The sequence below is a fragment of the Argiope bruennichi genome, chromosome 2 (assembly GCF_947563725.1).
Source record: "Argiope bruennichi chromosome 2, qqArgBrue1.1, whole genome shotgun sequence".
Classification (NCBI taxonomy): Eukaryota; Metazoa; Arthropoda; class Arachnida; order Araneae; family Araneidae; genus Argiope; species Argiope bruennichi.
In genome coordinates this window covers 95,034,621-95,051,476 of record NC_079152.1, presented here as the reverse complement: position 1 = coordinate 95,051,476, position 16,856 = coordinate 95,034,621, and the positions used below count along the sequence as shown (strand labels likewise).

At 29.8% G+C, this 16,856-nt stretch overlaps 1 protein-coding gene across 3 annotated transcripts in view; it reads right to left on the bottom strand.

Moving 5' to 3' along the window:
* The window catches only part of LOC129962377 (voltage-dependent L-type calcium channel subunit beta-1-like), a 236,367-nt gene that overhangs the window by 176,980 nt on the left and 42,531 nt on the right, over positions 1–16,856 (bottom strand). The window lies entirely within an intron of this gene.

Sequence of the window (16,856 nt, the reverse complement as noted above, 5' to 3'; positions counted from 1 at the left end):
CATGATTACAAAATATTAACTTTTGGCATAAATTTAGCATTTTTACTAAATCTCTTATGTGATCCTTGGCGAGGTATCTGGCGATTAATTCATGGCATGCAATAAATAGTATCCGAAAATCGAATTTGAGTTTTAGACGCGTTTCCCTCAACCAATTGAATAAAAATTTTGGCAGAGAACTACATTTGTAGTCATAAAATACCATGTCACCTTCAACAGATTTAAGACATTAAGTTTTTGAGCTATCGCGTTTACATATTTCTGAAAGAAATGACCTAGAGAGAATTAACTTTTACTTGGATTTGTCTTAAACTTTGAAAGTTGTCTACACAATAGATGTTAAATCTGTGTACTGCATTTCATTTAGATAGCTCTCTCCGTTTTGTAGTTATCGTGTTATCGTAAGCAGTCGGACAGATAGACTTCCTCTGAAAGGAATTTGCTCAAAATTTGATATAAATCCAAAATTCTGATGTGAACACCACTTACCACATTTCAGCGGTCTATCGCATAGCGGTTTTAAGTTATCTTCATCACAGACAAACATATGGGCATTTTTCAAGGTTTTTTTTTTTTTTTTTTTTTTTTTTTTTGACACTGAGAAGTCTAACATGTGCAAATTCGAATTTTTTGACGATTATAATATTTTCTCTATACTACCTGTATGAGAAAAAAATAAAAAAAAATAAATAGATAAAGTAAATTTATGCATTGTTTTGATTTAGTTGAATCAAAGTTTGCATGAGTCTTTTCTGTTTATTTGATGAAACAGAAAGCATAAAATAACTATTAATCACAAGAAATTGCATTTTTAAAACGTTATTGTTAATACGATCTAAACATAGTCCTTACATTTGATATTTAAATAATATGAAAGACCAACCCGAAAATATTTCCGTATTTTCAATACTAATTTAGAATTGCTGACTTAAATTAATGTTTAGCCAATGACAGCTGACGCTTCTTATTTTGCCGCTTATTTAATCTAGAATGTACAAATGTAGTCAAGGAGACTTTGCTTTCCACACTAGCGTAGATTCTAATGCGGCGAAGCGAAAGAAGCGTTATTTCCAAGTTATATTAGCTACCAGCATTAAGTACTCTGAGGATCACCCTAGCGTGTAAAGTGGGTATGTTGATTGTGCTAGTAGCTAATTAATGAATCAACGTGAACTTCAAAAAACTGTACAGCAAATAAAGGCATACATTTTTTGTAGCCATATACACCTGAGACACAGTCGGCTTTTATTGAAACAGATTGTTTTTGATAACAATTAGTGGAAAAAATTGATAGCAGTATCTAATACTGAGTTAGGATCTTTCACTATTAGCACAAGATACAATGAGATATCTCTACTAATAATAAAGTTGAATTTGTGTCTGTGTGTTGGTTGTTCACAGGCTGACTAGTTAATCTAAAGCCATCAAATCTATACATTGGGTACAGATTTGGAGAGGGAAATGCGCACCTCTGTGTGAAATGTTTGTAATTATTTATTAAAAATTGTCGCACCTTAGTGAGATTTTTTTTAAAAAAAATTATTAAAAATTAATTTGAATTAGACAAAAATAAGTTTTATATAATTTCCAAATTCAAGAAAAAAAATCTTTTTGGTGATATCAATTTAATAATCATACAAAGGTGCATAGGGTAGGGCGTCTTCCCCGTGACCTGGGCGTCCCGGGTTCGAGTCCCGGTTCGGGCATGGTTGTTCTTCATCTGTTCTATCTGTGAGATGTATGAATGTGCCCCCCCCCCGTAAAAAGGGGTTGTGCAAGCGAATGTGATGCCTGAGTAGCTAAGACGTGCTCTTGGCCCTAGTTGGCGCTACTAAACCAAGAGACGCTCCCTTGGCTTAAAATCGCTGACTTCGTCAGCGAGCTTGTCCATGGCAAGTACCATTATAAACAACAACAGATGCCTGGATTGTTTAAAGTTTTGAAAAATATATTTTTTTTTTGCTTAATATCCAAGAACATTTTCCCTTATTGCTCTTAAATTTAGACCGTTCATTGTTTCATCAAATATTTATCCGTGTGATTTTCTTCGACTGTTGGCAATTTTCTGATAGGATTCTGTTTAATATCTATGTAATTTACAATACAAAAAAAGTGAAGTTAGAATATCGAGAAATTTAGTAAGATAGATGAACAACGCATTTAAGTTTATGACAGCGCTTTGATTTTATGGGACAGTCCTCATTTGAAAGGTTCGTGTACACAATAAATAAAACGTTAGTTAGTAAATAATATGTCTTTAATATCAGATGGTTTTGTGGTATCATGAACATGAAGATATATCTAAACAAGTTATTTGAAATCAAATATAACTAATATTAGCAACGAACCAGCTGGTCACCTGAGGCTGCTCGTCTTCAGTAAGCTGTTCTATGTTATGAATGTAGTAATAATAGAGTGTTAATGTTGTAAAAATGTTGTGTTGTCATTTTGTGCTAATAGCATTCCTCTTATTTTACACTTCGCTTCTAGTTTATTTTTCAGATCAGTAATCTTCAGTAATCTACGAAGTATAGAGAAAGTATTGTAATCGTCAAAAAGTTCGAACTCGAGATTTTCGATGAATCTCCACGTTTTAGATCTCCCTGAGTTCAAAAAACAAATTTTTGAAAAAATGCCGTCTGCCTGTGATAAAGATAATTATAAAAAGCTTTGAGCTAGTTCGATGAATTTTGGCATACGGTCTTCAGATCAAATTTATAGAATTCCATCAAATGTTGAGAAAAATCCCTTCAAATGAAATTTGTCCGATTAAAACTTACACGATAACTACAAGACGAACAGAGTTAGATAAATTTTGGTATATAGATATACATATACCAAATATATATATCTATTTGGTATATAGTGCAGACATCTATTAATATTTAGACAATCCAACAACGGGTCGAAAGTCGAACGAGTCGAAAACGGGTCGAACAACGCTCTATACTTTCAGAAACATGTAAACACAATAACTCCATAATGTAATGACTTAAATATATATTGATTAGCAATATTTATTTGCAATTAGCAATAACGAAATGACTTAAATATAATAGATTTGGTATGTGAATTTGTGACTACAAGTATAGCTCGGTGCAAAATTTTTATTTCGATCGGTAGGAAAAAATTTGTCTAAAACACAAATTCGATTTTCGGATACCATTAACTGCATGCCAGGGAATAATCGCCAAATATTTCGCCAAACATCATACGATAGATTCAGTAAAAGGTCTAAATTTATGCCAAAAGTTAGTATTTCATAATTATTGTACTAAATGCGTTCTCTAAGATAATACTTTCACGCTTTGAGGAGACCTCTTCGGCTGGTAATAAAACTAAATTAAAAACTTTTTTTACAGCTTAAAATGTTTATTGTTGAAACTCTGAAATCATTAATACTCCTGCATTTCCAAAACTGATAAACATAGAGCATGAATCACACTGACCTTTGCATTTTAGGCTAAGCGTTGTCATAATGAATGCATACAAAGATGAAAATACCGTACTTTAACGAAATAGCTCTTATTAGATAAAATATTAATTTTTTATGTTAGAAAAATCGTAGTAAAAATACAGCCGAAAGATGCGAAAATAAATGAAGCATTTTGGAAACATTAGTAAACATAAACCATAATTTTCCCCTCAAAAAAAAAGAACTTGACTGGGAAAGAAAATTTATGTATATTAGTAACACAGAAAATGATCTAACCCCACCGAAAATACACGTACTCACACACACAAACGTTCGATGATTTGTATGTGTAATGTGTTAATTCACTTCCACGCGCACATTAGTTTTTGTACATAGATTACTGGAATATCTCAAACTAAATATTTTTGTTAATGAATTACTAGATAATGACAATGTTAAAATACGTATGCACATTAACAATGCATCTAAAGTTCATTACTGAAATAAGGTGTTTTTTTTCTTTGTATATTTGGTTATGTACAACTATTTCCTTCCACTATTAAACATACATGATTAAAGAGCAATTTTGTCGATGACATGATATCTATCGTTTTATCTCTCTTTCTAATAGATACATATGAGTAAAATGAACATTATTCTTAACTAAATACCAAACAGGTAAAAAAAAAACAAAAAAACAACAACATTGAAATATGTAAGGTGTTAAGGAACTCATCCAAGTATTAAAAACAGAATTAAAGTTTTTTTTCTTCGTCTTCCCAAGATTTTGAGAGAGTTTGAAATGAGATTTTAATCCCCTCTTCGAAAACAGATTAGAATTTAAAATTAAGCTGTGTAAACAACCCCATCTTTAACCTCAGGTAATTTTGTGAGAGGTTGTGGCCGTTCTGAAAGCTCCTCTATCGATCCGTTTCCGCCTCGTCCATAATTTATGAATTTGGCTTTAATTAAATAGAATTCAGTCGGAAACAAAAAGCTGAAATCACATTATTATTATTTAAGACTGTTACCTGGTTTTTATTATGCTGTACATAACAAATAACTGGCAATGACCTTAGTAATGCACTGCTCATGTGGAATTCGGGAGCAATATTAATGAGTTGTGTTTATGGGAGCAGTGAATAAGAAAAGAATCTAAGGGAAAGAGAAATAATTATGTTCCTTATATTCCTTCAAATAGAGCAAGTTTTATGTAACAAAAAGAATATTGTGTGCAGTTAACTATAAGGACGAAGAATTTTACATTTATTTTTCAAAATTAATGTAATGAACAAAATCATTTTCTTATAATTTTTCCATTTATATTTATTTATTGTGTACTAAAGCATACATAGAGAAAGTATAAACATCGTAAAAAAAAACGAATTTGAGATTTTGGTGAATTTTCATATTTCAAACCTTCCTAAATCCTAACAACACATTTTTAGAGTAATGCTTGTCAGTCAGTCTGTCAGTCAAAGATAACTCAGAAACGCTTCGAGATGGATAAATGAAATTTGGATTGTGACCTTATCACACAATTTGTATATTAATTTCAAATTGTGAACAAAATCCATCTGTCTAGTTGACTGAGTATAAGGGAATACTATGAATATAAAATGAGAAATTTTCAATCAAATTAAAAATTTAAAATGCAAATATGCATCAAATTTTGAACCATATCCGACCAGAGATTGACCATCTGTGCCTTTGCATTTTTAACAAGCTCAACAACGACTCAAAAATACAGCTTAAATAAATGAAATTGGATATACAATTTTAGATTTTAACGTGTAGATTCTTATCCAATTTTGAGATACGTTTTTGCATGGGTTAACCATCGGTCAATCCATACTTTTGTATGTCGCTTTCGCATGTAAAAACGATAAATGAAAAGCGCAACGTCTTGTACATAGAATTTAGCCCATGGTGTTAGCCTTTCAAATATTGAATTAAATCTCTCAAAGGGTTAGCCATTTTGTCGGTAGGCATATCGTCATGTATGTGCAACAACATAAATATGAAATCAATGATGTAGATAACTGAAAATTGGTATATAAACCAGAATGGTATATTTACCAGAATTGTACTTCCGTGTCAAATTGTGATTTCAAACTGTCAAAGATATATATATATATATATATATATATATATATATATATATATAGAGAGAGAGAGAGAGAGAGAGAGTACTACGTATCATAGAGTGTTCATGTGCGGCACACTGAAAATAAAAATGCGAGCATTTGTGCCGTTCACATCCATGTTGACAGTTCACAGAACTATACAAGCAAGAGTAATGTAACATCTTTATTAGGTGTATACGAAAAAAAGAAACAAATAGAAATTCTTACAGAAACTATTTCCTTTGTTTATTATGAAGAAATGACGTAATCAAATCTCTGCAGGGAATTAAAAATATTTTTTGAAATGAAAGAGTTAAATTTGATTTCAAGAACATTTCGATGACTTAAAAAAATTTCGATTTTTTAAAAACTTTATTTAAATTTAAAAACTTAGCAGATTTATAGAGCCATGCGTGTACAAAATAGTTATTAGAACACGAATAATTATTACGATATTAAATACTAGACTTTACACCAATTGGAAATATTAAATCAGGAGTACAATCTTAAATAATCTTAAAAGTTTGAGGAAATCAAAGAAAAAAAACCACGACTATCAAACTGATTCAATTGATTAATTTTTTTTTTCACTTTTAACAATGGTCTAAATTGTTTTCTTTGGGTAATAGTTTGCAAAGTTACCCCCCCCCCCCAAAAAAAAAGAATGCGGAATAAAAATACAGTCAAACTTTAGTAGTTAAAAATAATTTTTTAAAATGAAATATTTAATGGCGAAAACAATTACAGACAATTTTACAGCATTTTTATTGATGCTATTCAAGTATGCTTAGTTGCATATAATATAAACGCAATGTATTTTTCCTTCTCGTTAGAGCTTTATTCAAATGTGAAAGCAAATAATAAAGTAGAAGGGAAAAACATTTCTGGATGTTTAATACTATTGAAGCACCTTTTATGTTGTATAGTTAATTAAAAGAATAGCCAAGAATAGCTAAATTTATAATAAATTTTTTTTAGTAGAGGATTATACTTAGACAATGTTCTTAAGCTCTGATTTAGCTCTCTTTTTCTTCTCACAATTGTTCACTACAATAGAAGTGTCACCTAAAGCTAATTTCGAAACTCTGTTTAAAATATAACGCGTCTTCTAAGTGTAGGAATGCCAGCAATAATGGAGCACTCAGACTTTTATATGTTATAGCAGAGAAGGAAAATAGCTTTTTCTGATGTAAAGAAATAGGTATTTTTGTATCTTGTTAAATGGAAAACGCTTTATTTGAATGTTCTATTGGAGGAAATCTGTAACAATTTTTATCTCTTGCTTCAAGGAAAAAAATACTATCAGAATACGATAGAGAATAATAGAATGTTTGCATTCTATTTAGATTAATTTGAATTAATCTATTGAGTATTTCAATGCTTTCTAAGCTCTAAGTGCTTTTCTAAGCTCTATGTATTTTTCAGGGCCACTTCCATAATTATATTTCTAAACACTTAATTTATATCTCAAAAACTCTTTGTTCAGCAATTACAGTGAGTTAGGGAGTTGACGTTGAAATTTCTTGACTTGCAACGGATAAAAAAAAATTGTGTGATGAGTAATCCAATTATACGGAAGTAAGTTAGTTACCTCATATTAGGACCTATGTCACATGACTGTTCTTTTAGTTTTTTTCTCCTTTTTGTCATAAAATTATATTTTCCTTCACCATCTCGGTGCTTGCATATTTGCGTTTCCCTTATGACCTGAAAGTGTTGGAGCTCTGTTTTAAAAGCTTCAGTTGAAGTTTTAAAAGCGTAGAATTCCCTAAGAGCATTTTATTATCTATTGTTCTAATAATTATAAGGGAATAAATGAGAAGTTTATTTTAGTCAAGGGACAAAGGAATTATTACAAAGCTATTTGGAGAATTTCACATTCTTGCGGAATTCTTGTAATAAGAATTTAATGAGAGTTTTACATGTATTAAAATTTAAATAAATCAAAACTTTAAATCAGAATAAAATGTTCTATTATATCTATAGCTTCTAAAATGAGTAGTATAGAGATTTATACTTTGATTTGATTCACTTGGTCATTATAACAAAAAAGAAATTATCCTAATTATAATAATACAAAACAGTTGCGATCAATTAGGGTAATTGGGGAAGAATTTTTTATATACTGTTCTTCTCCCATTTAAAATTGATAATACGATATTGAAAAGAGATTTATATTTACTGCGAATTCTCGATTATGTTCTGTAAGATCTATTAAGCAATACCTTCTTTATAAAGACAATTTATTGATTAATCAGCCTAACTAACAGTAACGTTCCAGATTACCCGGTGTGTTTCTAACTGTTGCAGATCTTTTGAGTAATTGGGAACTTGTGTTTCAGTCTGTGATCATAGTACCAATTTTATTGTTGAGAATATATGTTTAAACATATTTTACATTACCTTAGACTTTATTTTACTTTTGCAACAATTACCATAAATACCATATCATAAATTACCATACCGACAATTACCTTTCATTGCTTTTCAACAAATATATTTTAATTTCATAGAATATTACATACAAACTATCTTAAAAATGTGATACTTTCACTTTGGAGTACCTTATCATCAATGCATCTCCATTTTTGTCTGTAAAAGTCACGAAATAAACTTTTATAAAGGCAGAGATAATTGAATATCTTGATAGATATAAAGAAACATTGTAGACTTAGATTTACACATTGCAATTAAGAAAACAAACAATTGATTTAATAAAAGAAAATTTCAAAAGTTAATCAATACAAATTCAATATTTTACCAATTATCAAAACTAGTCTAAACGCAGGCGATTATTGTTTCAGCACCCTTAACAATACAGGCTACATGAATTTCTGCTTTAAACCCATATTTTATAGTTGGTCTCCAAATATAAACATGTTTGAACTCTTAACACGAAAAGAAAATAAATTCATAATGCATTTTCACGAATGCTGATCCCAATTCTTTTTATTGTTTCTTTGCTTTTGCGAAAATGGTATTGATATATGTTTTCATTTAATTCATATTTCACACTAATTACACAAATGAATTCCAGTGACAATTAAATTAAGGTATGAAAATTTCATGTAAATTTATTAATTTTTACTTTCTTGCGTGCAAAGTTCAGAGGAGAAAGTAATAAAATCGTTTAAAATCACCGATCGGAATGAATCTACATGATGATCTCTCTAACTCAGATGTGACAGTTTTTGGAGCATTAGACTTTTTGATTTATTAACAGGATAATTCAAAAATTGTACGATTTAAAAGAATACAGTTTACTGTTTAATCAAAGTTGTAGATTTTCGTCACATTTTTAATGAAATTCGAATAGAGAAATTTGTCTGTCTGTTTGTCCATCCACCTGCATGAGAGTATAACAAACCCTACTAATGTATACTGCTATTTGAATGAAATTTGTCATTAGATTTATAAGCAATAAGCAATTTCGGCAAGCAAGGTAATTTCATATTGGAATTACGATTGAACCTTTCAAAGGTTTAAAATTCTGCTGGTTATTCTTGGGTATTTATCAATTTGCAATGATATGTCCTTATGAAAATAAATTATAAATAACAAAACTACAAATTTAAATTTTGAAAAAAGAAATAAGGATGAAATAAAAACTTCCTCTTTCCTTTAGTTCCATAGAAATTTAATAATTCCTTCTGTCAGTTCATGGTTAGGAAGTTTATATGACGCAGTTTTCTAGAATTAATCGAGAAGGATTATGTCTTAAAGAAAATTTTAAAATGGAATTTAAAAAGAGTCTTAATTCCCTTCTTTCGCTTTTCCAGAGTTCACAGTCCTGGAAGAATGTGATTAGAGTCGTAAGTATTTTCTCAACACTAACAACTTTTATTCGTTTCAAAAACCGAATTTCTGATAAGTTTTGAAAGTTTCACGTCCTCCATGTGATACAAGATGCCTTACAACATTATACAGTTTTTTTATATATTACATTTTACAATATTAGACAATACTTTGAATATTGAATGATATCTTGGTGTATTGTATAGATTCATATATGTATTTCTGATACTTTTAAAATAAGGCATATGCTTCATGTGACACAAAATATATTATAATTTGTACTCTGTTGTTAGACATTATACAATATTATAGAATATTGTTACGAATCTGTAATGCTGCTTCCTAGCATAGTTGGTTCCACCAACGGAAAGAATGTTTTACAGCAATCTGTACTGGACGGAGTCCGGTGTCGCGTCGGAGGATCCGGAGCTTGGCGACAAACTTGGCGACCATTTGGCGACTTGGCGACGAATTTGGCAACTTTGGCGCCAAAATAGATTATACCCGAAACATCGAGAATTTTCCCGATCCGTCTAGCAGGAACGGAGATACGCCTCGAACGTTCCTGATTGGTTGAGAGGCTTCTAGCCCCGCCTCCTGAGACCTATAAAAGGAAGCGGCTGCAGCTGCTAGGGCAGAGTAGTCGGAATCGACGGTAAAGAACTGGCCTTCCAAAAATAAGCGGAGCAGCGACGGAGTGAAGCTAGTGCTGAACTAAGCTGTGCGCTACTGTCTGTTTGTCTTGTTATATGCTGCTGTGTATGCTGTTGTTGCTGCACGTCTCGGCTGAAGATAATCGTCTTCTGTGCTGTATATAGTTGTCGTCTTTGTGCTGTATATAGTTGTCGTCTTTGTGCTGTCCTGTGTGTCTCCGTGTAAATAAACGTCGTTGTTTTATTTTCTACTGCCGCCTGGTGATTGAGCGTTCTTCACACCATATAACTTCCACTATCCAAACGAACCCCGGAAATTTCGTAACAATATGATATCATGCTATATTATTTAATATGTTTATACAAATAAAGCCTACAAAATTTTAGAAAATAGATTAATATAACCCCTTGTTTTAAATTTTTTTGTCAAAATATTAATCAGCTCTTTTGCCATCAGATGAGTTATTCCACCAGTGCTTCTCTTATAGCATGATTGTATTCTTAATGATGATTTTAATTAGTTTATTGGTTTCTTGGAAGTACATATATTTGTATTAATGGTTAACTGAAATTATCAAATGTGTCGGTAAATCAAAAATCCAAAAAGCGACACAAATAAAATTTGATAGCATTCTTAATTCCAAAACATATTTATCATACTTTAAATCAAACTAGTTAAAAAGAAGAGATCGAAGTGTATACTCAATTATTTTCAATTTATCATGAACTTATCCCATTGCTAACACATGCGCAAGAAAGTTGCGCAGAGAAGATTTACTTTAATTTACATTATAGTCAAACTATTCAAACTATGACTCTTCCCTTTATGTTATCTTTTTAGAAAATCCTGATTAATCAAATAAATCCCAAGATGCATAATAGTTTGTTCATACTGTTTTTTGAAACGAGAAAATACCAATACACATTATCATGAAAGATAGCTAGCTTATTTCGATGAATTATCGAAATGTCTGATTTCATGGTTGAATTCTGGAAATGAATTATCGAAAGCAGAATACAACATTGAAGTTATTCTGAATCAATTTTGAAAAGACATTTCGGAAACGTGTAGTCATCTAATCTGAAATATTGTATTACGATTCCCAGAAAATGAGATATGAGATACATGTTATCCAAAGCATCTCAACTGAAGAATTCGTAGAACGAATTTATTATCAAAAATTGAATTCACGAGGAAAATGGAACCCCATTTATATATACAGAGACTGTAATAAAGAATGAAGTAAGTTCTTGCGTATGTTTGAGTACCATGTAGTGCTTATTTGTTTTTATATTAAAGCTCTTTTAAACTTTTCTTTTTCCAGAGAAAAATTTTATCAGTGATATGGATGATGATGAATTATTAATGAATTAATCATATCTTTCTTTTACTTTTTCATATACATAGTGTAGAGAAAATATAGTAGTCGTTAAAAAAAATTCAAATTCGATGTTTTGACGATTATTTTTAATTTTTTTCTTTTTCCAGAGAAAAATTTTATCAGTGATATGGATGATGATGAATTATTAATGAATTAATCATATCTTTCTTTTACTTTTCCGTATACATAGTAGAGAGAAAGTATAGTAATCATTAAAAAATTCGAATTCGATTTTTTGACGATTCTTAACGTTTCCTACCTTTCTGAGTTCGAAAAACAAATTTTTGGAAAATTCCTGTCTGTCTGTCCGGACAAAGATAACTCAAGAACGCTGCGAGTTAGACAACCGAAATTTGGTATATGTACTCAAAATGTACACCAAATACATAGATTCCTATCAAAATTTAAACAAATCTATTATTATTATTAGTCTGTCTGTACGGCTGCCCGAATATAAATTAACACGATCACTACAAAGCGAAGAGGGTTAGATAAATTAAATTTGGTACATAGATTTAATATCTATAATTCAGACATTTTACAAAGTTATAATCAAATCCAATAATGGGAAACTGTTTTTTTTCTAGTCTATTTTCATTGCGTTTTCTGTGTGAATTTATTTCGCCAATCATTCGTTTTTATTTATTTGTTCTATTATTTTACTTTACTTTATTCTTTTATTCATTTTATATCAAAAATTATTTTGACTTACTGTTGCGTAAAATTTTATATTTGTATTTCCATAAATGCAGGGCAAATTTTCATTTAAAAAATAATGAAAATGAAGTTTCTACATCTATATTCAGATATAAAGCTGATATAAAAAAAACAAAGTCTGAAAAAAAAATTCTGATTTTTTTTATGATGATGATCGATTAATATCAACCTTGAAAAGGTAATTAAAATTCGATCTACGCAACTTTATTAAGCAGTTAGCTTTTTGATGGATTAATGCGCTCATAATGGTAATCGGCGTCATAAATTAAAGTACCCATCTAGCAGGTGATTAAAGATGTTATTATGTATTTTATCACTTACTGTTCAGATTAAATATTACTAATTGGATAGCACAATATCCATCTCCAATAATTTATGCAACAAGCAAATACTGTATAGTCACCTTTGGAGACCAGCTCGTTCTCCAGGAATATTACTTATATTTAATTTTAGTTAAATATTTAATTATAATGACGATTCCCTAAAATGTTCACATTTAAGGCCACGTGATTTTAATTGTCTTTTATATGTTCTGTTCCTTATGTGCGTTGATCTTTCCAATGGAGACCAGCTCCATGATATCAAAACGCTATTAAAAATTAAATATAGGTTAATATGTCTTAATTTTATTGGAATTGTAATTTCACGCGTTTATTCGCCATGGAAGTTACATAAATTTAAATAGAATTCATTCTTCTTTAGTTTTCAGGAATGAAAAAAAATCAGTATTTAAACAATTGATGAAACAATGAAAATGGTTTGATTTCCAAGTAACAACATAATACATTAGGGTTAGATACTAGGCCAAGAAATAAACTTTGAAAATATCAACATTCAGGAAATATTGGTAATGATAATTAAATTGGTATTATTAAAAAGAATTTTTGTTAAATTTTGAAACAACGGGAAATAAATTTTTAGGGAGCAATATTTTTTAAAATTATCGCATAAAAATGCCAAACTTTCGCTTAGTTTTTTATTAAATTTCTTGTTAAAATTCATTACCAAGTGCATCCAAGTCATCATTCTTCACTTTTACACCTTCCAAATTTCTTTGCTGTTTGACAATCGGTCTCGCCTGTAGTGCCTCAATACAAACATATATTCAGAGAAAGAGAGTTAATTATACTGACGTCCTGTTTGAAAGCAACTCTAGGACTATTTAGGAATGGACCTTGCATTTTTGATCCTTGAATTTTCGTACTACACCAACAGGAGGCGACTTTAGATTTAATGAGCACCAGACCCGTTTGCAAGACGGATCGTCAGTGAAATCAGAATCTCGATCCCGGAACAATTTTAACTCCAAATTACACATCTTACTACTAGGCTGCAATGGCCCCGATTAAAAGCGAGAGAAAGGAAAAGATAAATCCATCTTTATTGTTAGAGAAAGTTTAACATCTGCATTCGCCTACTCATTTACATTGCAAAAACATTCTGTTGATATGGCATCTGCAATACCAATATTCAGAGCAAAAATTACATCTGCATTAGACCATATCAACATCGAAAGCTCAATTTGTATAATATCGTACTTAAGTCATATGGAGTGTAAAAATTTACACTAATGTAGCATAGTCCATGCAATCAGGGGTATAGAGACTTGGGGGGTTAGAGGGTTATAAGTTCTCCAAGGTCTGCTTTAAAGAATGCCATGAAGACAGAAATTTTAATACATTTCTCTGAATTTTAAAAGTTAATTATGACGAAATGATAAGAAAGCAATATCATGTTCAAAGCAGCATTGATTATTGTTAAACTATAAGTGACAATAAGTGGAGGGCGAAAAGCCCTTAAAAATTACGAGCACCATCTAATATCATGACTAAATTTCTTGCACTGTGAAATGTTTTTTACTTTTTAGCATCTGAACTAACTTTATACAATACAAAACTTCATCGTCTATTTTAATTTACACATTTTCAGGGCAAATACATTTTTTGAATTTTTTTTTATTATCCTATTTCGTTAGCAATTCCCGATGAAAATCGTTATAATGTAGTTTTTGTAATTTTAACATTGTAATTTTCAATGGTTCGTTCGCATCAATGATTTAAAAATCAGTCTAACTTTACAAAAACTGACTTTAAAACAGCGCAATGTGTCTTGAAATCGACTGTAAAAAACTGTTTAGGCGAAAATAGCTAAATTCGATCTACATACTTTTTCGACAATTTCAATTTGTATGACTAAAATGAGTTGCAGTTGGCCTGTCAACAGAAGGAATTGCAAAAGTCACAATTTTTACTGAACATTTATTTTAACATCGTTGATATAAGTACTTCAATGCATTAAATCATGAAGTGTTCTAAAAATACATTTTATGAGTTGCATGTTCTGCCGCAGAAAAGAGAGGAATCAGGCCCGATCTGTCGGACTTTTAACTTTAACTTAAGCCATCATTCAAGATGATTAAATTATAAACGGTTCTTTTATAATCCTCACATTGCAGATGGACTTCTTATTTAAAATTAAAAGGTGTGAGAACCAGGGAATGTGGCTGTCACTCACACGACAAAATAATACTCTAAGCAATACAAAAAAAAGAACCATTTGCGTTGTTTTATTGTAAAGCATATGAAGCACTATGAATTCACACAAAATAGTATTCTTTGAGGACTACAAGGGTATATCCTGAAATTCAAGAGGATTTTATCATTCTTTTTGCTCATATTCTATATGCTTTATATTCTTCTAGTTTAATATATTGATATGGTATTACATTAGTAACCTTATTCTAATGACAATTGTTTTATATTCTTGTTCTTTTTAGAATTCCTTTTTAACTGTGGGAGTTGATAGGAATATTCTAAGAGGCGTTTAATCCACATTTCTGATGTATTTTTAACTTTCTATGAGTGTACGAAATTTATGGAAAATGTCTTTGATGTGCTTTAATGCCTATAAATTTATAAATTTTCAATACCTTTTTTTATCTTTTATTTTCATTACCTTAATATAAACTTATTTGAAAAACATTTTTTTTGTTATTTTCTACATCTTTGGTTATACTATATTCAATAATTGATGGTTATATATATATATATATATATATATGTCTGTGTGTGTAATGATATTTAAACTCTGAATTTCAATTTAATTAATTTCCAAGATTTTATCTTAATTTAGCCCATAGTAACTTCATTCTAAAATATTCTCTTATTTCGTGATCCAATTCCACTGTCTCTACTTAATTCATTCAAGAGAAGCTATGTAAAATTGCTGAATCGGCTAAAAGCTTAACTTTCCCACACTCCGCATGAAGAGACAAAATACCGCTGATGAGACGAGACAAATTCTTTTTTAAAACCTCCCTGTATTTCCCCTGCCTTGACAGCACGTGTAGCAAAAATCCCTATCAGAATCTTAATAATATGTTAGCACTGTAAAGAAATATTTTACCTATCAAAATCTCATGTTATATAAAACCAGGGATAACATGTCCAAGAGCTTTTTCCTCATTTTCCAATCAAAAGTATCTTCACTGTTTTCAAACTACATTCTGCTTGGCATAAACATATATATATATATATATATATATATATATATATATATATATATATATATATATATATATATATATATATATATATATATATATATATATATATACTAAGGTCAAAAGTATTACAAGTTTGTGAAATTTCACGTTTTTTTCCAGAATAAGTTCCCTCCAAAAGTAATATTTTTTCATTTAAAGTGATGTTTTTTTTAAGTAAATACGTATGTTAAATTTGTCTAAAGGCAAGTCATAATTAAGTTATTGAACAAAACAAATTATTTAATTTCAAAAAAAAATAAAATACAATGAAAATGTACAGGTTATTAGTATCAGAATTCATTTTGGTTCCCCGGAATAAAATGAAATAAAGAAAAAATTTCAATTTCTTTTGATCAGAAAAGATAATAAAAGAGTTCAAGTTAACTGAAAAGTGTTTATAATTTGGTTGGGCCGCTCTGGCTTTCATTAGATTAGCTACTCTGTTAGGCATGGAACATCAAGGGTTTGCAACACTTTTTTCGGTATTTCATAGTGCCAAACTTTAATAATTGTTTCCTGAAGTTGTTTTTTGTTCTGGGATGATTCTCAGTTATTTTCTTTCCCATTATACCTCATAAATTCTCAATGGGATTTAAACCTGGGGAATTTCCAGACCACGCAAGGACATTAATACCATGTTTCGCAAATGTAGCCTTAACCGAAAATAACGAATGTTTTGATATAGAGGTCATAACTGAAATGAAATGAAATTTAAGAGTAATTGTAAAGTTTGACTTACAATTATATATTTCTCTTACAATATATATATATATATATATATATATATATATATATATATATATATATATATATATATATATATATATATATATATATATATATATATATATATATATATATATATATATATATATATATATATATATATATATATATATATAAGTAACCAATCTTAAGTAAGAAAAAGTTTGAAAACGAAACTAAAATGAAAACGAAACAAAACAGTTTCGAAATCGCAACTAAAATTTATAACCTATTTCAACTAAAACCAAAAAAGAACTTCATAGTATTTAGAGAGCGCAATTGCAGCTACTTCTAAAACACAGATGAATTGATACAAAAGTATTAGAATCAAGTTAATAGGAAAAAAAAATCAAATAAAAATTAAACCAAAAAAATTATAAAAAATATAAAAAAAGAATCCGGCCTGAAGACTTTTTCAAGGGTCACCCTCAGGCAGGGATTCAAAGAAAGGGATTTTTT